Raw genomic sequence first — 23,768 nt, 5'->3', positions numbered from 1 at the left:
ACTGTACGATGCCGATTCCTCTGGGCTATTATTGCTTCTTACGATATCATCTGCAGCTCTCTGTAGAACTCCTCCGCCACCTTAACTACCCTATCCATATTGGTTATAACATTGCCATCTTTGTCGCTTAATGTATACACCCGATATTCGAAAAGGAGTGTACAAGCTCAGCTGCCAAATTTCTGGCCGTTCTCTGAGTGTGGGGTCGAGCCATGCAATGGAAACATCAGTGTCACCATCATCCTCAAAGGCGCGAGCAGCGTGAGCCTACTTGCGGAGGCTAGAGGGAGCCACCATCACCTGCGTATGTGGCAAGCCATCACATTGATGTCAAGAAGAGGAAGCACCTTGTGTGAGTATACAGACGCCTTCTGTTCTGCTTTCCAGTTATCAACGTTTTTTTTCTTCATTACCCGTACAGTGAATGCCCTAGAAGAATGTCTTTTGTGTAGTGTGCCTATAATGTACGATCCTTTAAACTTCCAGGCCTAGTTGTGCGATGTAGCCGTTGATTGTAAGCATGAAAAAACGCGTCGCTCTCGTCTAAGGTTCGGACCTTCAACTACCCACCTTTGTGATGCTGCTCGCCGAAGCTCGACCTATGCGAGAGGTCGGGGGTTTGATATTCCCACTACTGAACGTCGTCAAGGTCATTGTACGTCGCGCGTCCATGCGACTTCCGCTAGAATTATGTGTATACCCAATATGAACGTCGGTTATGTAATTCACAATGACTTCGTGGAATGCCTTCGGCCCCCAAACTTGCGTGGTGTTCATGCGACTACAGCGAGAAGTCGTTTCGGCTTATACTTGGTGACAACATTCCGTGGCAGCACAGCGAAAGCTAAGGAGCCAGATTTGGATGCACGTTAAAGAACGCCAGGCGGTCGAAATTCCCGGGGCTCTCCGCTACGGCGTCTCTCACAATCGTATGGTGGTTTTGGGACGTTAAACCCCACATATCAATCAAAGCTACGAAGCCCAAAGGCGCCCTTTTAAATGCGAAGCATTTCTTAGCGAACTTCGGTGACCTTGAACGTATATCTATCCATCTATCTAGCCGCCTACGACTTTTAGCTCTCCTTGCCGTTTCGGTACTGGTATCAATACCAAACTTGGTATGGCATAACATGACTGTACAAAGAACATATGTGACGAGTCGTAACATGAAAATCATGAAATGTATGTCATGAATGTCGTGATTTACATTTTATGGTCCTGCTGCTCCTGTGGTGGTTTCGTTCACATAGCATGTTGCAAAACTGGTATGGTATGGCCATGTAATGCCATGTAATCATAATGGCGAACACAAGCGACAGACCCTAACATGAAAATCATGACATGCGTGTCATGTAACAACATGACTCCATGCCACGCTCATGAGTCGCTCGCGGCCGTTTCGCTAGCTTCACATATGCCAAATTTGGTATTACGTGACGCCATTGGATGACGAAGGTATGTGACTGGGGCAAACATGATAATCATGAGATGCGTGTCATGTGAGTACGTGACGACATGCCACATTCAAGACGCCAATACATTTCGACGTGATGCAGTACGCGTGCTCGCCGGCGTTCGTTTCGTCGCGTCACGCCGGCGTTGCAACACCAAACGCCGGTCCTGCTATGTACTCACACGAGCGTGCCACGCTGCGTTGCTTTGACGTGTGCGCGTTTCAGCGCGTCTGGCGTCCCTCCGTCACGAAAAGAGGGAGACGTAGTGTTTGTTGTCTGGGTACCGCATGGGCGTGAAAAGCAGCATGTCGCATTTCGCGCCTGTTACCGCCAGGCTGTGCCGACGGAAGCTGGTCGCGCCTGTCGTCTGATTATTGAGTGCTCGCCATTTGCTAACGCTGCGTCACTGTGCTCAGCGTGCGCGCGTTTCAACGCTACATTGGAGTATATAGGGCCGTTCATGATGCGCTCGCGGATGTTTTTCTAGTTCCACTTATACTAAATTTGGTGTTACGTGATGTCAATGGATGGCGAAATATATGACTGGTGCAAACATAATAATCCTGACACGCGCATGTTATGTAAGAACATGAAAACATACCACGCTCATAGCATGATCATGGCCGTTTTTCTAGCTCCACATATACTAAATTTGGTTTCACGTAACGTGAATAGATGACAAAGGTAAACGACTTATTCAAACATGATAATAATGACACGGAAGTCATGTACGGTATCATTTACCTCCACCTCATACCGTTGTGCTGAATTGAAAGAGATATATCAACCTTTCTTATTCGTGCTTCACATAACATCGATTCCCACTGTACGTGGAATCTGCCAATTGTTATCGACACAAAGCATCTTATGCCGGGTGCGTGGCGGAGGGGCCGAGTCCCTTGTCCTGCGCATGGTTTCCTAAAATTACCTATAGACGAGACTCTGTCACTGCGATCAGCGGCCATGGGAATGGTGGGTAGTATAATGTCTTCATTACCCCGTAGCCAGCTATCCAACAAACACATGTTTATGGCAACTTGAAGTACAATGGAATGACGCGTACCACATATACGCGGTGGTCTTATAAGCTTACAACAGAGAGCCAGACATTTTCATGTGAATTTTATCCTAAATACGACCCGTAAAGCATAGAATGACGTCAGAGCTCACGCTGTATCTTAGGTGGTATTACACAACACTCCTTCACCCCCCACCCAAGTGTCTTCAATAGCAATCAGGCGGTCGCCTTTGCCGGGGGCTGTGACGAGGTTCCGGAAGTTCCACTGGGGAAGGCTGCCCCCTGCCGCAGTCCCCGCCTGCCGACGAAAGGGCTGGTAGGGTGACCGGTTCTTTATTGGTATCGTGTGCCTGCTCATCGACTTGCTTGGGGTCAGACCTCTCTCGTGAACTCCCGATGGGTACAGTGGAACCTAACCCCTTCGAGGCACAACGTCTTGGGTGCATGCGCAAAGTTGGCAGACGGCACCTGAACTGATGGCGGGAAACACTCCTGGAATTTTCGTGGGCTCAGATGATAGACGCACACGTACCTCTCTTAGTTCCCTATCCCCATCACAGACGTACGCAAACTAACACGTTTGTTTACTTTACCGGTCAACCACTCTCCTTCTCCGGGGCGCAGTCCTCGTAGGAGGACGTCTTCCCCATCCTCGAAGTCTCTCTGAGCTCTCCGTCACCAATTGGCAGACTTGACTGATTCTTCACTCTCGTTTTTTTTTAAATTCTTCTCTTGATATCCGGATGGAGAAGGCTCAACACGGTTCTAGGTTTTCAAAATAAGAACAGCTGAGCCGCCTTCTTATCAGTAACACTTGTTGGCGTGTTCCTATAATTGAATACGAATGGGTCAATTCACTTCTGGAGAGACCTCATCTGCCCACTCCTCTACTCGTCCCTGACCTGCCTACAAGACTTTTTTAACGTCTGCACACAAAGCTCTGCGCTGCCATTCGATGCTGGTTGAGAAGGCAGTGATTTAGTGTGCCGGATGCTATTAATTCTCATGAATGCCTCAAAAAGCTCCGAGCTGAATTGCGGCCCATTGTCTGTTACCACTTCTTCCGGTAATTCGTACGCGGCAAATACGGTGTGCGATTACTCTATCGTATTTTGCTATTTGTCGACTTCATCAGAAAGGCTTCAACCCACTTGGAGTATAGGAATCAACAAGTACTAGGAACCAATGCTGCTCTCAATGAGCAAAATTTAAGTGCACAGGCTCCCACTGGCACCCCGCCACTCCCCATGACATCACCGAAACTGTCGCTGTCACATTTTGCACCAGCTGGTATGTTACACATTTACGAATTCCTTTTTTCCTCAACGTCCTGCGTAAGGTGAGGTCATGAGCATTTTCATGCGTGCCCTTCCAGGATGGCCTTCGTGTGACATTGATAGCACTTTTTCGCGGAGAGACAATGGTACTTCCACCCGGTTTCCCCACATCCCGCACTCTCTGTCAACAGCAGGCTTGTTGCATCGCAAAATAGGGCGCCATTGCATCGTCATACACTTTTGAAGGCCAACCACTCTGCGTGCAAAGCAAAACTTTTGACAACAGGCTGTCTTTCCTCGTTTCCCCTCTGACAGGTTCTGCGGATAGTGGGAGCTCGTCTAGCATCAAAAACCCGATGTACTTCAACAGGTCAACAGAGTTTTGAAGCACCAGACGCGAAAGTGCGTCTGCAGGGCCGATATTTTGTGATTTGCGACAAACCAATTTGCAGTCATAAGCAACAATCTGCAGAGCCCATCGCTGCACGTGTGCCGCCGACATCGCAGGAATCGGCCTATCCTGTCCGAGTAATACCGCCAAGAACTGATGGTCATGGTATATTACAAATTTTCACCCAAAATGTACTTGCGAAACTTCTTTAGCTCGTACATGACAGCCAGTGCTCCTTTTTTGATATGGGCATACGCCTGCTCTGTTTTAGTGAGCATTCTTGAGGCAACAGCGATCGGCTTTTTTTTTCTGATCCTACCTTGTGAAAAAGAATTCCGCCTACCCCATACGCAGATGCTTCCCAAACGAGCCCTAGCTCCCTTGAAGGGTTATACTAGGTCAGTACGAAGGTGCTCAGCAGCCTGCTCTTCGGTGCTTGGAAGGCTTTTAGGCGCGAAGCTCCTAAAGACGTGGGTCTGTTTATGGATGCCATTTGTGACCGACTCGTGACCACGTGTTTGTATGACTCATTCAGCCGGTGGCGCTTGTGTGAGTTATAGACAGACAGACGTACGCGCGGACGCACGAATAGACAGACGGACGTATGGACGGATGGACCTCATTGCCAATGACTGCATCGAGCAGCACATGCTTTCCAAATACCCACCATGATCCGAGGGACGTGCATGGACTTCGTGTTTGAGCACTTCTCATTGCAGCCAGTACAAGAACCTCTCCCACTTCGTTTCACAAACTATAAAGCCGTAATAATGAAGGGACCTCGTGATCCATACGTCATGACAACGAGGAAATGAAAAGAACAAAAAATACAACAAACAAATAAAAACAGAATAAAACTTTGTTTATATAATATATGCACAGTCTTACGTCTTTCAAATGACGTAATGGGCTAACTTTTCACGGGAGTGTTACAGTTTACCGATTATATAACCCTCTCAAGCTTCTCCCACGTATCATCATTCCGTGGATATGGCAGGATTTTATTTCGTTGACCTCCGTCCACATGCACTTGGTGTTCTCAGCTAGTAAGTCATGCATTGGCTTCAGCTGTAGTTACATGTTCGACACGAACTTGCCAGAGAAATTTAACAAGCCTATCTAAGCTCTAAGCTCATTCTTTTTCTTTGGCATTGGTGCTTCTTTGATAGAGCGCACCTTGTCCTCTGAAGGGTTGATTCCACTCTCATCAATGACGTGACCCAAATAAGTCACAGACCTAAAAAACTTGCACTTTTCTTACCGCAATTTCACCCCTTGTGCCTTGACAACACCGCTTCGACCCTATGATAACACTCTTCCATCGTTTCCACCGCTATTAACACATCGTCAAGTTAACATGAGACTCTGTCCAAACTCTTCAGCACATCGTACATTACCACTTGACAAATGGATGAAGCACTCGTTAAATCGTACGGCATATGTGTGTATTAAAAAGGGCTAAAGAAGGTGTTGACAGTGACCACGGGTTGCAACTCGGGATGCAGCTGCAACTGTTAGTACGTGGTCTACAGATCAAAGAAAGCACTCACATCCATCAAACTATACAAACGTGTATTCCATTGTTAATAGAGGGTAATAATCAGTTATCAGCGAACGGTTTAGAGTCACTTTGTAGTCTCCGCTTATTCGTACTTTGTTGTTTGCCTTGGGGACAACTACTAGAGGGGTTTCCCATTCGCTGTGTTTTACTAGAACAAGTATTGCCGATTCTAATAGTGAATGCAACTCTGACGCTACCACGCCCCAAAAGGAGGATGGCACAGGCCGATGCTTGCAGAAAACAGGCATACAGCTGTCTTTTAGCACCAGTTTGACCGGCGTGTCAGCTATCACTCCTAGTGGTTGATTAAACACTTCCGAAAATGTTTTGATAAGTGCGGCTGATATATCAAGTAAGCTTGCTTTATCAAAGTTCATATGACACACACTTTCCTGGTTCAGCTTCAAAAGCCCAATTAAGCTTCAAAGCCAGTTGCGGCCCAACAATCAAAGTGCCACAATATTTTCCGTTCACACTACAATCAACGGCAAATCCTAGGTTTTCCTGTCGGGCTCTCTACCGTCAACTTTCCGGAAACTGCTAGTGTGGGACCGTCAAACATTTTTAACCATAAAGTAAATTTTTGTTGGGGTACATCCGGCCAAAACTTTTTGTACATTTTTTTTCGGCACAATGGATGCAGATGCTCTAGTATCAATTAACATAGTGACATCCCTGTCTACTATTTTAACTTTCATAGCGTAGCCACCGTGAGAACACTGAGATGAAAAAATAAGACTAAGCAAGACATTGTTCTCACCACTTTTATCGTCCTAGTCACCGGAGTCTTCCAAGCCAGTACTTCTGATGATAGAATGCACCGAGCGTGGCGTTGTTCTGCAGACCCTTCCCAGGTGTCCCACGTTTTGCAGGTTTTCTAATGGCAGTGACAAAGACTTTTAAGTCTTCACTGACCTGGGTCACCCGGACGTAATGTTCAAAGCGTTTCGCATATGAGTCGAAGACTTCGTCTCCCTGTTGCGTGAACAGCTCAAAGAGGTTAAAGAAAGCCATGTCGTGGTTAATTTGATTTATATGTGGGGTTTAACGTCCCGAAACCACCATATGATTATGAGAGACGCCGTAATGTAGGGCTCCGGAAATTTCGACCACCTGGAGTTCTTTAACATGCACCCAAATCTGAGCACTCTAGCCTAAAGCATTTTCGCCTGATGTCCTGGTAATTCACCAAGACGATTTCCGCTCCATTAATACTGACGCCGTGAGTTGAACTACAGCAGAGGCCCAGCTAAAGTTCCCGAGTAAGTCCCATCCTCGTCAGCACTGAGATGACTTCATGACTCGGTAGCGAGCTAGCCAACAAACACATGTTTTTGCAACTTGCAATACAACAGAATGACCCATACCACACGTACGCGGTGGTCTTATAAGCTAACAAAAAACTCAACAGTAGCGCCAGAGAGCCAGACACTTCCATGTGCATCTCAAATACGCAAATTATGCAATTACATCATTGCACACGCTCTATCTTAGGTGGCATTACTTAACAGGTAGCACATGCATTTGCCTAGTCTTCGAGCTTGCGGACCTGAAACTCACTTGTGACTTGGTTTATTGCTCTTTTTGTTTTGTTTCTAATAAAGAAAATGGACGGTTAGAAACTTCATCAGCGAATTCAAATAGATGAGCTTGAAAGGTTAAAGTAGTGAAGTGCAATTGCCAAGCATTTACGAAACATATAATACAGTAGTACGTATAATATACGTGCATAACATGTAATATATATAGTGCAACTGCTGAACATACAACTTCTAAGCTATCTTGGAACATTCACACTGACTATGTGACTACGAATGCAAACAGCTCCCTTGGCTATCTACGCCGTAACTTTTCTAATGCCCTTTCATCCCTAAAAATGCTTCTTTATGCAACGCTTGTACGTTCAAAACTGGAATAAGCATCCGCTGTTTGGAATTCTACTACTGATTATTCATAATTACTTCATCAGAACGTGTTCAAAATAACTCAGCTCACTTCATCTTGTCTAACTACAACCGTACTGCAAGTGTGTCTGCCATGAAATCCTATCTTTCGCTAATATCGTTATCTCATCGTCGCAACATCGCACGTATCACCCTTTTTCATAGATATGTCATAACTCCACTCTCAAAAACGAACATATTTTGCAGCCACAACACATATAATCTAGAAAAGACGACCGTCACAAGGTTGGCCTTGAAGCATGCCACACAAAAGCATTATTTTAATCATTCATTCCTCGAACATCCATTGATTGGAACCACCTTACTGGTGACATCGTGTCAATTCATGGTAATCATTTGTTCCCAGGAGCTTTACCTAGCACTGTATAGCCGGATTCTTCTTCCATTATTTTTTTCTCGATTTCTTTACTTGCATTACATGTATGCATTCTGTTATTCATCACTGTATTTCTTTTACGTGCGTGCCTGTATCCTTAGCACATTTCCTAAATATTTATTTATCATTATACTTTGAACACTATAGTTGTCCTTGTAACGACTACCTAAAACTGTAGAACTAGATGCCTGTGTACTAACATAATTTGATCTGCTTTTTTGCTGTACACAGTATATTGTAACCACTCCCCTAATCAATGCCTCTGACCTTGATGGTTCATTAAATAAATACATAAATAAATAAACTTTCGTTTTCTGACACAGCAACTTGAAGCCAGAGCCAAAAGTACAAAAATTAGACAAATCCGTGCACTACGCATAAATCCCGTGCTCGCTGAAGCGCCATGCGTTGAAGTTCTCATAGACACTAGCGCCAGAGTTCCGTCTATTTATAGAAAACTCTGCCGTCCTGCAGTGCCCCCTCCTGGCACTCCGCATGGGTGCCCTCTCCCCTACTGTCTTTTCCTACGCCACCCCCCTTCTCGCGCATTGCATCGCCAACGCAGGCAATGCCTGCAAGCCTATGCTCGCACCCCCTCTCTCTCCTCTAGGTATCCCTCCCCGACATCCATTGCGCAAGCATGTCTCCTCCCTTTCTCTCGCCTCGCCATGCCGACGCAGGCAGTGTCTGCTTGCGATATTCTTGATTGAATTCAATTAGATAAACTTTTGTTTGGTCCTCCAAAACACATATCACTGTGTTGCGGGCAATTCCCACGTGGGGACTGATATGCCGAGCTCCTCAGCCACATCGCGGGCTTGGTGGTCAGCCAAGAGCTGATCTGCCAAGGACGAGCTGCGAATTGCCGCCTCCCATCTGGCAGAGGTGATGTTCGATAAATGAGTGAATTCGGTACACTGCCAGAGCATATGTTCTAATGAAGCTATTTCCCCACATTGTGGGCAAAGATTACTTGGGTATAGGTCTGGGTACATGATGTGTAACATTTTCAAAGTAGGGTACATCCGCGTTTGCAAAAGTCTTAATATGAGTCCTTGGGGCCGAGTTAGATTTTTGTGAGTGTAGGGAAAATCCTTCTATACAGGTAGAAATGTTTAGTGAGCTCGTTATATATTGTGAGAATTTTCCGGTTATCTCCTTCACCAGTAGAACGCATCCCCGAGGAGGCGCTGTTGAAGAGGTCTTGCGCCGCCTCGTGTGGTGCTTCATTGAGATTGGGAGGAGAGTCGTTGGTTTGTCCAAGGTGAGCTGGGAACGAACTCAGAAGATGATGCGTTATGTTCTAGCCATGTGGTATTCTCAGCGTTTGTTCTGAGACCGTTCCCTCTGCTAAGGCCCGTAGTGCTGCCATGGAATCACTGCAGACGACTTCAATGTTATCCATCTTGAGTGCTAAGGCGATGGCCACCTGTTCCGCAATGATTGGGTCTTTCGTCCTGACCGTCGCTGAGTTGACGACACGGCCACCCCCATCGGCCACCTCTGCCACAAAAGCTTTCCCATTGGGGTAGGAAGCCGCGTCAACAAATACGTCCCCTCGTTCCTCGTTTGAGACTTGACGAAGTATAGTCCTTGCCCTCGCTACTCTTCTTCCGATGTTGTGTTCTGCATGCATGTTTCGTGGTATAGAAGATACCGTGATATTCTCCCTGATGTTGTCGGTGATATCCTTGTAATTGCATCTAATTGCCATTGGGTGTTGGCCCAGCTCCTGCAAGATCATTCTCCCCCACCTTGTTGTAGATAACCTTGCAAACTGTGGTCTCTCTTGGGCTTCTGCTATTTCTTCGAGCGTGTTGTGAATGCCAAGCTCAAGTAGACGCTCGGTGCTGGTATGTATGGATAGGCCCAGGACCTTTTCGATAACTTTCCTGAGGAGCACATTCAGTGTCTCGGACTCTGCTCTGGACCAGTTGTGCATTGCTGCCTCGTATGTGAAGTGACTTAGAACAAACGCATGCATCAACCTGATGAGGTTGTCTTCCTTGATCCCATTTCTTTTGTTGGCCACTCTGTGTATGAGGTGCACCGCACTGTGTGTTTTCCAAGTTAACTTTGCTATAGATTCCCTGTTGGTGCCGGTAGACTTTATCAGCATGCCCATAACTTTGATGGAGTCGACCCTCTGGATGGCATCCCCTTGATTTGTACGGAAGTGGATGTCTATCTGGTTTAACGGCTTCCATCCCCTGGGCTTCGGTCCCTGGCGTGTAGTCCGATACAGTAAATGTGCTGCCCTACTCGAGGAACACTTAAGCTCAGAAGGACGAAAGTACTGTTCTACTGTGTCAATCGCCTCTTGCAGGGCACTCTCAATCTGCCCTTCGCTTCTACCTGTGCACCAGATGGTAATGTCATCTGCGTAGATGCTATGCTTCAATCCTTCGATTCTCGATAATTTCTTTGACAGTCCAATCATGGCAATGTTGAACAGCATTGGGGAAATCACTGCCCATTGCGGCGTGTCCCTTGCTTCTACTTCGATTGCTGCGGTCTCGATGTCTCCAATCTTCATCACGGCTTTCCGATCTGTAAGAAAGGACCATACCTAGTCATAGAAGGCTTTCCCCAGACCAAGCTTGGAAATTGCTTCGAGTATGAATCAGTGGTAGATGATGTCAAACGCTTTTTCCAGATCTAGGCACAGAATGGCTCTCACGTATCTGGTTTCGTTGTCGATGACCTGGTGTTTGATAAGTTTCATTGCGTCTTGTGTGGATAGGCCTACTCTGAATCCAACCATATTGTGTGTATATATGTCGTTATCTTCCAAGTACTTGTTTATCCTGTACAGTATGGCATGTCCTGCAACCTTGCCGATACATTATGTCAAGGATATTGGTCTCACGTTGTCCAAGTTAGGGGGCTTTCCTGGCTTAGAAATAAGGATCGTGCTGGTCAGCTTCCACTGCTCTGAAACCCTGCCTTCTCTCCATGCTGCATTGATCATATCCTTCAGGGTGTCAATTGAATCGTCATCAAGGTTACGAAGGGCCTTGTTTGATATACCGTCCGGGCCAGGGGCCGACCTGCCGTTGAGAACATGCAAGGCTCTTCTGATCTCCTCGATGTTAAAGTCACTGTTTCACCCACTTTTCTTTCGTCCCATTTACCATTACAACTCGGTCTAATACCTTCTCCTCTGCTTTCCTTGTGATTATTGTCTATTAGATCTCAATAACGCTGTGTCAAACACAATAAAACGAGCCCTTAAGTATTCACTACAGTAGAATAAGATGGAATTAGTAGTATTCCAGTACAGTAGGATAAGATGGAATTTCATACATAAGGAAGGAAGGTGCGTAGCCGGTCACTTTGTGGGGTGTTCTGTTGTATTCGTCAATTACCTCCGGAAGCACCTTAGTCCAAGACTTCTGTGGTTCATCATTGATCTTACATTTAGGTCTCGTTACGATAGTCTGGTTTGTCCGCTTGTTTATGCCGTTGCATTGTGGATGATGAGATGAGGTGAATAGTTGGTGTATACGATTATGTTTTAAAAACTGCTTGAATTTTTCTGCGGTAAATCCTGTTCCACGATCTGAAAGGAGCTTCCGTGGTTTTCCAGAAGAAAAAATTGTTTTTAGGCCTGAAATATAGGCGTCGCTGTTCTCACTTTTATGAGCAAACGCCCATACGTAGCGAGTCGCATGATCAATAACCAAGTGTATAAACCTTTTTGACGAGCCATATCCAGAAAATCCCCCAATGGTGTCTATTGCAAAGAGGTCGAAGGGCTCTTCATCTGGAGGCAGTGATTCAAGCGTCCCAAACTTTTTTCGCTTCTTGCATCTCTGGCATGTATCACAATGCCGAATGTAAGTGGAAACATCGGTTACCATATGCGGCCAATAATATTGCAGAGACAGGAGTGATAGCGTCTTCTTCACTCCGACATGCCAAAAATGTTGATGTGCATTCTTCAGAATGGTTGGGCGTAGTTCATGTGGTACGTATATTTTCCGTAGTCCTTTTCTTTCAACGATGACGATGTTATTTTCCAATGAGTGCGTTCCTTTTGGACGCTCGTTGTTGCATCGCTGAAAGTCGTCGTGTGATAGAAGATTTACTATTGGGGCTCTGGAGAGCGCATCTGCTTCGACATTACTTGCGCCCTTTTGATGTTCGATGTTTACATCATACATTGGCAGTTTCAAAGACCACCGGAAGAGACGACCTTGAGGATTTTCAACATTCTTCAGCCACTGGAGTGCAGAGGGATCTGTTACAACAGTGAATTACTTTCCATGAAGGTAGCAATGCCATTTATCAATGGCATCTACAATGGCGAGACATTCTCTTTCTGTAATAGCATAGTTCACCTCGTGCTTAAGTAGTTTGCGGGAATAGTAAGCAACAGGATGATCTTTGCCTTTGTCATCAGGTTGTTTCAGCACTGCGCCGATGCCTTCGCCATATGCGTCACAGTACACAGTACATGGTCTCGAAGGGTCGTATATGCGAAGCACCAGTTCTTCAGTTATCCGCTCCTTCAGTTCACAAAAGGCTTGCTCGCATGCTTCTGTCCACACCCACTTGCTGCCTTTGTGGAGTAGTTTTGTGAGTGGAAGAGCTATATCGCTGAAGTGAGGGATGTACTGACGGTAGGTGTTTATGGTGCCCACAAAAACGCTGGAGATCTTTTTGTCGTTTTGGTGTCGGAAATTTGAGTATGGCAGCCACATTACTTAGCTTAGGTGTCACTGTTCCTTGTGAAATTTTGTGACCCAGATATTCAATGCTGCAGCGTGCAAATGGGCACTTTTTTCGTTTGAGTTTTACGTTCTCGGTTTCGAGAGCTTTCAATAGCGCCTCAAGATGTCGTATATGATCATTATATATCTCTGAGTATACGACCACATCGTCAAAGTAATGAATAACATTGGTGAGCTGATGTTTCGCTATTATTGATTTCATGGCTCTTTCAAATGTGGCTGGAGCGTTCTTTAACCCAAACGGCATTACCAACCACTCAAAATGACCTCCAGGCGTGACAAATGCAGCTTTCTGAACATCGTCAGGATCATTTAGACATGCCAGTATCCCGAGGTTACGTCCAACGTAGTGAAAAACTCCGCCTTTCCCAAGTGGTCAAGAATATTATCTATACGTAGAATTGGTTGCAAGTCGGGTACCGTTATGGCATTGAGTTTCCGGTAGTCAATACATAGACGAGTGCGTCCTTCACCTTTCTTTTCTGCTAAAATGACAGGTGCGGCGTAGGGCGATAATGAAGGCCTCACAACACCTTGCTTGAGGAGAGCGTTAACTTGTTTGTTGATCTCCACTTTGTCTGCCTGTGAACATTGGTATGGTGCTCGACGAATAGGGACAGCATCGGTAAGTGCGATCCTATGTTTCTCAGTAGTGATGCATCCAATATCTGTCTGAGATTTCGAAAATATCTCGTCATACTTGCTTAAAAGAGAATCGAGCGCCGCAAACTCATGCTCTGATAAGTTTTCTGAAGTCAGGGTTCGCATCAGTGGGGTTTGAATGGTTTTCTTTTTATTGTGATGCGGAAGGTTCATATTCTTACGTGCTTGTGTCACTGACTTGCTTTCAAGATTTACAGACAGATTGAAGTATGAAGCGCTGCCTAAGCAAAGAAATAATTGCGTTCTCATGCCTTGCAGCACATGTGCATAAACTTTCTTTATGACGTCCCCAATATGTAACTGAATGTTTACGCGACCCAAAGTTCGAATGCTTGATGCAACTTGCTGGACCATGATGCTGGAGTCTCTCATCAACTGAAGTTTTAGCTGTTTGTACACATCCTCGCTGATACAAGTAATTGTTGCTCCTATATTGAGAATTGCATTTACTGGCTTTCCGTTGATGAGAGCACAGAAGTGTATTAATGAAACTCTGGGTCGCCCTCCTCGTTTCCCCGTTCAGTATCAATAGCGGACACATTGCCGCGGCGCGGACATTCGTTGTGCCAGTGAAACTGTCGTGGGAAACCAGCAGCTGAGCAGTATCTACATTCGTTTTGCGAGGCACGCGGTTGAGGAGTGATTGTCGGTTGCTGCGGTCTGCTGAAGAGACGTGGAGCTCTTGATGCGATACTAGCGTTACGAGTAAAGGAAACTCCTCTCACCTGTTTTAAAGATTTCTCGACCCTTTGAGCAGCGGTGAGCCACTCTAATGACGAGTTAAAAGACAGTCCAGCGAGAGCCAGTTCCACATCAGGAGGAACACCATCAGTCAGTCCAGAAATGATGTGGCACTCTTTCAGGACAGCCAAAAAACCCAGTCGCTTTTTCTCGTCGTAGTAGTCCTTGATGGTTTGGCCTCCTTTCAGTCGGTAGTGAATGAAGAGACGGAAGGCATCTCCGTCAGTCGTAGCAAAGCGGGCTTGCATTTCACGCTTGATATCGTCCCAAGTTGTTTCGCCGTTGCCGAAAATTTCTGTCAGGTACCACTTGAACGCTTCCCCTTCAATGTATTCGTTGAAGTGACTGACCCGATCGCGGTGAGTCCATGACGCCTCGGCTGCCTTCATGTCGAAAAGAAGAAGCCACTTGTCGATGGGGACGTCTTCTGGAGTTCCCTTGAACTTCTGTATGTTGAGCGGAGGCTTTGGCTTAGCCATGTCACGTTGATGAGGTCGATCCTGTCGACTTGTGGGACGCTACAAAATGGAGACACGTCGTGGTCTAGATGCCATGCGTTTATTCTAATGCACGCGCACTTCCTCTTCGTCGGCTTCTCCTAGAATCACCTTGTTATTGCGTCATATATATATATATATATATATATATATATATATATATATATATATATATATATATATATATATTGTTACGTCTACGAGAGGGGTTTATTCAGAGCCGACGTAAGGGTCGACTGGATGGTGTACAGCAGTGCGTGCTCACTAGCGAGCTCTTGCCACCAACCGAACGTGCTCTCCTTCTGCCACCACCGTGTTCCCCGCTACACAGGTGCACATACCTAAATTATATATGTGGTAACATTTCCCTCCGCGCAGACGAAGCCTACAGGGCGAGTCAGTCTTTCGGGGAATAAAGCGCTTCAAACGTTCAGCATGGGCAATTTCAGTTTTTGCAGACCGTCAGCCGTTCCAATGGCGACGCGCTATGCGGTAAACTAAATCACTGATACGGTCTTGATCAAGATAAGGCCCCGCATAGTGCGCTAGCAGTTTCTCGCTCAAACCGCGAGTAAAACTCAGCCTTCTCCCCACTCCCTCTGTTCCCTTGAGCAGAGCTCTCCCAGCTGCGTAGCGGCTGTTGCTACAGAAGGGAGTGGAAGGTTGGTTGCTTCTCGGTGTCCGTCTTGTGTTCTCGTAGCTGCTGCTGCTTGTTCAGAGATGGAAGCCAGCACATCTCAAACGTGACAACAACTCGATTTTATATACACAAACTTATGTACATATTTACAAGACTTGACCGCCGGAACCGTCGCATGTTGCCTCGGCAGAGCCGATAGGGCAGAGCACTCCTTGTTGCGAGCAGAACCAAACCACGAGGACTCGGAAGCCAGGTTTTAATACCTCGGTTGCCTCTCCCGATTCTCCTCCCGGCCAACCAAAGCAATTTAGTCTGTTTATTGGACAGAAAACACACTTGTTGCCGTCCCCTCCTCTCCCTCTCCCCTTCCCGCACTCGACTGCTCGGTCGGAAAGAGGGAGACGAATGGACCGGCCTGTACACCACGTTCCGCGACCTGTGCGAACGCACACAATGGTGGCGCCGTTCGGCTGCGGGCCCCCTCCATTACCGCGGGATGACTATGCTGTCCAGTGCGACAGCCGTCCCGCGGACTCTAAACCTGACTGATGGGTGGCTATGCACTGTTCTCACGTCACCCGCCGGCATTCCGAGGTTCGGGGAGCATTTAATGGGTTTCTAGAAGCCACGACTGACCGCGTTATCCTTGCCAGAGGGGGCGCGCTTACGCCGAGATTATCGTTTCCCGAGAATCGGCTTTTTGGGAAGCGCGCCCGTTTGAGACCGAGAAGACTCGCTTCCATGGCCTGCACCACCAGACCTTACACGCCTTTTCCAAGATTCGCGCAAGCGCTCAAACGCAGCTACGCGAATAACAACCTAAAGGTATGGCGCCGCACGTCCCCGACCCTGTGGCCACACTTCGCAGTTCCTTGAACGCCAGAGACGTTTCTGCAACGCGTGCAACACTTTCTCTGCTTAACCATTGGGGCCCCACCAAACGGACGCCACCACACAGCAAAAAAAAAAGGAAAAAAAAACCGACACGCGGTCACTGTGTACACAAGTACAATCCATAAAGCAGGCAAGTCACACAACAACAACTTCTACATGCCTACAGTCGTACATATACACAAAAAAAAACACTTCACCGAAACACACAGACGCCCTTCCGCACATGGTGCTGTTCAAATTCAACCAAATACTAATAACTCCTGCATGCTACACACACGCACAAGAGAAACAATACACTTCACTGAGGCACATAGACTTTCAACACGTGGTGCTGTTCAATTGTCCACAGGTTCGCGCGCGTCACTCTTGAGTGTCCACAACGCACCTAGTCCTCTAGTGTCTCGACCCCCGGAGCACCGCTGCCGATTCCCCAGCACTCATTAGGCACCCTCGAAAGCGCATCTGCGTTGCCATGCTCGACGCCTTTCCTGTGCTGCACCACTACATGATACCGCTGGAGCGCCAAGGCCCAACGGGTAAGCTTAGCCCCCGGAAGAGTGCCCTGGGTGAGAAAAGCTAGTGGGTTGTGGTCTGACACCACGGTAACCTGTGCGCCGAAGAGCCAGAAATCAAACCTTTTCAGACCCCAGATGACTGCAAAGGCCTCTCGCTCAATAGTCGACCAGCGCGTTTGAGTTGGAGAGAACTTGTGGCTCGCAAATGCGATCGGCATCTCGGTACCATCGTCCGCACGTTGCGACAGGCAGACTCCAGCAGCGACCGCGGACGCGTCTGTAAACAGCCAATACGGCCTCTCGGGATCTGGGGTCGATAATGCTGCTGCCTCACACAGTGCGATCTTAAGCCGCTGAAACGCCCTTTCAGCTTCCGCGGACCACGGAATTCGGTTCGGGACTCGCTTCCCCGTTAGCTCTGTCAGGGGCCTCGCTACCTCTGCGTAGTCTTTCACATAGCTTCGGTAGTAGCCACACAGGCCCAGTACGCTGCGTAGTTCTCTTTTAGTCTCCGGCGCCTTTAAACCTTTGATCGCTGCAAGCTTCTCAGGGTCAGGTGCATGCCGTCCGGAACCTACCACATGCCCCAAATACCGGATCGATGGACGAGCTATCTGGCACTTATCCCTCTTGACCTTCAGGTTAACCCGCTTTAGGGTCTCAAACACCCGCCCCAGGTGTTCCGCGTGCTCTTCGAGCGTTTCGCTAAAAACGGCTATATCATCCAGGTATGCACAGCAGTATCCGCTGTGTGGCCTTAGCAGTTCGTTCATTGCCCTCTGGAATGTTTGAGCAGCGTTTTTAAGCCCGAAGGGCATTACCATCCAGGCAAACTGTTCGCGATGACACGCAAACGCTGTCAGCAGGCGCGAAGAAGACTCGAGTGGTACCTGCCAATAACCTCTTCGCAGGTCGAGCAGCGTTATGTACTTCGCTTTTCCTACGCTCATTATGAGTTCTTGCTGAAGGGCCATTGGGTATGCGTCCGCCACCGTCCCCGCGTTTAATGCCCGAAAATCGACACAGAGTCGCACGCTGCCGTCTTTCTTAGGAACGCACACCAGCGGATGGGCATACGGGCTCTCGCACAGAAAGATCAACCCCAATTCGAGCAGCTCGTCTACCTGCCTCCCCACCTCGGCCTGTAAGCTTTTGGGTACCCTGTACGGATGCGGGCTTCTGCGGACAAACCCGTCTTGCAACCTTATCTCGTGTGGCCTTACTGCCGCTACCGTCGGCCCCCCGCCAAACTGCTCCACATGCCTCTTGAACACTTTGCAGATCACCCCGCGTTCCCGTTCTACTAAATGGGCTACCATATCGCGGGATGGAAAAACTTCTTCACTACGCATTGCCCCTGGCTGTGGGGTGCACTCTACTTCACCGAAATCACCGTCCTCCTCGAACATTACTCCTACCGACATAACCCTGGACTGATATGGGCGCAGCTTATTCGCGTGCACCAGTTTCCGGTTACCTGCTGGCATCTGCACGAAGTATGAATGCTCGCGGTATCTCTCGGTGACACTACCTGGCCCTTCCCATTTCGGAAACATTTTCTCTGGTCGTTGATCATCAAACACCAGTACCAAGTCACCGACGTTAAACTCTTTTGCCTTCGCCCTTTTGTTGAATTGCGCAGCGTAGGTGTTTTGCGATTTCGAGCTGACCATTTCCGCAACCTGCGCCGCGCGCCTAAGCCGCCCTCGTAATTCTTCCATGTACGCCGCTGGCGACGCCCCCAACTCTCCTGGCACTGCGGTTTCCCCTGTCCAAGCCCTCTTAAGTATACTTAATGGACCCGTTGGTTGCCTCCCATACAGCATCTCAAAAGGCGCTACTCCGGTCGTGTCGTGTGGGGCTTCCCTGTACCCCCACAACAAGAAAGGCACAAATTGATCCCAATTCCTACCCTCCTTCTCTATTATGTGGTATAGCATGTTCTTAAAGGTCCTGTTCCATCGCTCGACCGCCCCATTGCTCTCAGGGTGCCCCGGTGTGGAAAATCGAGGGGAGCAACCAAGTTTCGACAAAAACTGTCTTGTCAGTGCCGCTGTAAAGTTAGTGCCGCAGTCGGACGCAATAACCTCGGGTATGCCTGTTCTGCTAAATACTGCCAGCAGTGCATCGCAGGTTGCCCTAGCGCCTAATGAACGCAAACACACCACCTCGGGCCAGCGCGTGCATAAGTCGATGACGCATAAACAGTACTTATGGCCTCGGCCTGATACTGACTCCAGCGGTCCAATAACGTCCACGTTAACCTGCTGAAACGGATATCTTGGTCTCGTAAGGGGTTCGATCGGGACGCTGTCCCCGCGACGCCAGTCTGCCCTCGCCTGGCAACCATGACAACTGTTGCAGTGCCGTCGTACGTCGTCTCCTACGCCTGGCCAATAAAAACTGTACTTGATCCTAGAGCATGTCTTACGGCAACCAAAATGCCCGGCCCAGCTTGACTCATGCGCCAGTTGCAAAACTTCCCCTCTGCGGCATTGCGGCAGTACCAGCTGCGTTACCGATTGCCCCAAAACCTTATCCTTATGATAAAGTAACCCGTCTATTACTAGCATATTGCCTTTTCCTGTCGCTGCTCCTCTCCACGCTTCCTGTAAAGTCGGGCCTCCCCGTTGTTTCTCGCGAAACTCATCTGACGCGGACCTCTCCTTCACGCCGGCGCTCGGGGCTTCGTTATGCAACACGCTGTCGTCCCGCTGATCCCCTTCATCGCGGCTTGCTACAGCTACCTCGCTGATCAACACCTCCTCGGTCGCGTGTCGCTCTACCAATTCTACACGAGTGTCCACCTCGTCCTGACGCCACCCGGCCTCGGCGTGCTGAGGCTCGCTTTCGAACTCTGGCTGAGCGCCGCCCACTTCTGAGGTACCCTTCACTACCCCTTCGAGGGTGCTCTCCTCGTGTAGTAGTTTCCATGCTTCTTCGGAAAGTAGGCAATCTGTTCGTGCCGTTAGACGGTCCGTTAACGCGCACAACACTGGGACTGGTTCTCTAACGTCGGAAAACACTCCACGCTCACGCGACATAGTCAGTGGAATAACTGCGAGCTTGGCCTGTACTTTCTCCCCGAACGCCGAAGTCAGGTTGACCATCCCATGCGGTTGCACCAACTCTGGCGGGACCACGCTCTCACGGACTACTGTAATTTCCGCACCTGTGTCTAACACTGCTCCTATATGTTTGTCTTTGCAGTCGAGCGATACTGGGATTAAATCACTGTGGGCGGCTGGGGGACCTTCAATCGAAACACGCGCCGCCAAGCTGTCTTCTTTACGGTTCGGAAGCACTTCAGTCGGCTGTTTCTGACGCTGCGGGCAATTCCATTTCTGGTGCCCTGTACTGCCGCAACTGTAGCAGGCCCTGGGCTTTGGTTTCCCCTCCACGATACGGTTTTTCCCAGCCCCGCGGCCCTTCATTGTCTCATCGTCGGATCTAGCCCTGCTCGCGCTTTGCGACTCCACCACGCTTTGCTTCGCCTGCCTCGCGGCGCTGTTTGTCCCCTGTGCTTCTTCAAACGTTCGCAGCAACGCGGATATCTCTGGGGCGCTCATCCACGCTCTACCTTCTTGGAGTGTGACATATCGCAAGGCCTCCTCCGACAAATTTTTCTTTAATTGGTCGGCCACCAAAAGCTTGACCAGGCCCTCAAATGTCGACACCCATCTTGCCTCAAGGTAAAAGTGGAGGTAGCTCTCTAAGCGTGTCGAAAAAGGTCTCCACCCCTCGTTCGCACGCTTGACTGACCCCGAAAATCTTTTTAGATATTCTTCGGCTGAAAGTCTGAGCTCGTCTAGCACCGTTTGCTTGATTACCTGGTAATCTTTGTGCTCTGTTGGGCTTAGCCGCGTGGACAAAAACGGGACTCTCTCCGCTACTAACGGGAAAACTAAACGTCCCCAAAACTCCCCCGGTACCTCGTACGCTTCTAGGGCACTCTCCACGGACTCAAACCACACCGGTGCTTCAGCCTCGGCTGGAAATTTCGGTAACACCCCGGTGAGGACTTTTGAGTAGCGTCTCAGTTCGCTACACGGATCCCGCCTGCCGAACTCGGGTCCACTCCACCGAGAGCTTCCGCCCATCATCTGCGATAGCCTCTCCATCTCCAACCGCAATTCCTGCAGTCTACGCTCCGGTGTGAGGTTTCCGAAACGGTCATCTTTCTGGCTCTCCCGCGCACTACCCTCTCCCGGGTTTCCCACGTCACTCTCGTCCCCCGACTCACGACTCATGGCCTGCGCTCGCCTGTCCGGGTTCAAGTGGGCAAACCTCGTGTCCATGGGACGCCTTAAAACTCAAAAATAAAGGCAGCGGCACCCCTAAGATGTAAGAACACCAGGGGACTCACCACTTTTGAAGTTTCTGCTCGCTGGTTGCTTGATGTCGCCGGGGTTGTCGCCGGACTGATGAACTGGGATGACCGTAGCTGGACCCCTGGCCTCCTCGGGTCGATGGCTGCCACACTGCCGTCTCCTCAGCTTGGAGGCTTGGCTCTTCGTTAAAACAGCCGATGTCTTGGCTTTTGGTCTTGCATGTTCTCCGCAACACGACGATCTCCTTGTTGCGCAGAGCGCTCCTTGTCGTCGTCGTCTCGATCCTGTCTGACTGCGCCAGTAAAACTCAGCCTTCTCCCCACTCCCTCTGTTCCCTTGAGCAGAGCTCTGCCAGCTGCGTAGCGGCTGTTGCTACAGAAGGGAGTGGAAGGTTGGTTGCTTCTCAGTGTCCGTCTTGTGTTCTCGTAGCTGCTGCTGCTTGTTCAGAGATGGAAGCCAGCACATCTCAAACGTGACAACAACTCGATTTTATATACACAAACTTATGTACATATTTACAAGACTTGACCGCCGGAACCGTCGCATGTTGCCTCGGCAGAGCCGATAGTGCAGAGCACTCCTTGTTGCGACCAGAACCAAACCACGAGGACTCGGAAGCCAGGTTTTAATACCTCGGTTGCCTCTCCCGATTCTCCTCCCGGCCAACCAAAGCAATTTAGTCTGTTTATTGGACAGAAAACACACTTGTTGCCGTCCCCTCCTCTCCCTCTCCCCTTCCCGCACTCGACTGCTCGGTCGGAAAGAGGGAGACGAATGGACCGGCCTGTACACCACGTTCCGCGACCTGTGCGAACGCACACAATGGTGGCGCCGTTCGGCTGCGGGCCCCCTCCATTACCGCGGGATGACTATGCTGTCCAGTGCGACAGCCGTCCCGCGGACTCTAAACCTGACTGATGGGTGGCTATGCACTGTTCTCACGTCACCCGCCGGCATTCCGAGGTTCGGGGAGCATTTAATGGGTTTCTAGAAGCCACGACTGACCGCGTTATCCTTGCCAGAGGGGGCGCGCTTACGCCGAGATTATCGTTTCCCGAGAATCGGCTTTTTGGGAAGCGCGCCCGTTTGAGACCGAGAAGACTCGCTTCCATGGCCTGCACCGCCAGACCTTACACCGCGTTTTCTAGTTTGTGCCCACAGCAACACTAGGTCGCCGCGATTGTACGTCACGTGTCGGCGTCGGTGGTCAAAATGTGCCTTCGAGCGGTCTTGCAAGCAAGAGTGCGCAAATAAGCAAGGCATCTAGCTTCTTGTGCCCGACAGATGACCTCGGATATGCAGGGATCTTGGTGGTACAAACACAGGAAGATGGTATTCAGGTTATGATGACGTGGTCGAGCATATAAAAGAAAGAAAGGACTGTAGCCAGTAGTTTCATGCTGTGCGGTGTTAAATGCATATGTGATAAAAGGTAGATTACTCTCCCAGTCCTTGTGATCTGATGCGACATACATAGACGTCATGTTCGAGAGAGTTCTTTTCGTTCGTTCAGTTCGACCGTTCGTTTGGGGATGATATGGTGTAGATTGCCGAAACCTTGAGGCACAGACATGAAGCATCTTTTCCACCACGTCTGCTGTGAATTGTCGGCCACGGTCACTGATTAAAATTTTGGGAGGTCCATGTCGGAGAATTACAAAACGTAGCATGAAGAAAGACACATCGGCTGCAGTTGCCGATGGTATGGCAGCTGTCTCGCAGTACCGTGTTAAATGGTCGGTGCAGACGACTATCTAGTGATATCCATCAGAAGACCAGAGAAAGGGCCCAAGGAGGTCAATCCCGATTTGCTCGAATGGAGTTCTAGGGGATAGAATCGGATGTAATCACCCTGAAGGAGCACTTGTTGGGCGCTTATGACGTTGACACTCGTTACAGCTAGACACGTATTGTTTCGTCACCTGGCACATTGTGGGCCAGTAGAATCTTTCTTGAAGACGACAAAGAGCTTTTGCTGTGCCTAGATGACCAGATGTTGGGTCATCATGCATAGCCTGTAAGACATAAACGCGAAGACTCTTCGGAACCACCAGAAGATATCGTGAGCCGGTGCTGGTGTAGTTCTTTTTGTAAACTAGCCTTTTTGTAAACTAGCCCGTCTCGGATGCAGAAGCGCGTAGGCGATGATTTTGGTTTGGTAGCAAGAAGCTGTTGTATGGTGCTGTCCCTTTGTTGCTCATCCTTAAAGGTCTTGTTATCGCGAAATGGTTGGTCGAGTGATGCGATGTAGGTGTCGAAGTTGTCCGCGTCACATTCCGTCGTTGGACGCGGCAGTCGCAAAAGACAATCTGTGTCAACGTGACGTCGGCCGCTTTTATAGGAAACTGTGAAGTCATATTCTTGTAGACAAAGTGCCCAGCACGCCAGCCGACCAGATGGGTCACGCAGATTGACCAACCAGCAGAGAGAATGATGGTCTGTCACGACAGTAAAGGGGCGTCTGTACAGGTAGGACCGGAAGCGCTGCACTGCAAAGACTACCACAAGGCATCCTTGCTCTGTGACTTTGTAGTTACGCTCGGACTTGCTGAGCGAGCGACTTGCATACACTATGACGTGTCCTTCGTTATCCAAGCGTTGAACCAGGACAGCACCTACACCAATACCGCTGGCGTCTGTGTGAAGTTCAGTGGGAGCCAGAGGATTGAAGTGTCGAAATATCGGATGAGACGTCAAAAGAAACTTCAAC

The 23,768-nt window shown here is 48.9% G+C and overlaps 1 protein-coding gene across 1 annotated transcript in view; it reads left to right on the top strand.

The window, feature by feature from the left end:
• Nucleotides 1–280: 280 nt before the first annotated feature.
• Nucleotides 281–23,768, top strand: part of LOC142772350 (uncharacterized) — a 39,378-nt gene continuing 15,890 nt past the window's right edge. Inside the window, exon 1 of the mRNA XM_075874544.1 lies at nucleotides 281–352. The gene's annotated coding sequence lies outside the window, so the exon portion shown is untranslated. The remainder of the gene's footprint in view (nucleotides 353–23,768) is intronic.

Source organism: Rhipicephalus microplus, chromosome 9, assembly GCF_043290135.1.
Source record: "Rhipicephalus microplus isolate Deutch F79 chromosome 9, USDA_Rmic, whole genome shotgun sequence".
NCBI lineage: Eukaryota > Metazoa > Arthropoda > Arachnida > Ixodida > Ixodidae > Rhipicephalus > Rhipicephalus microplus.
Note: the sequence above shows the minus strand (reverse complement) of the source record. Positions and strands in the feature narration are given on the sequence as shown.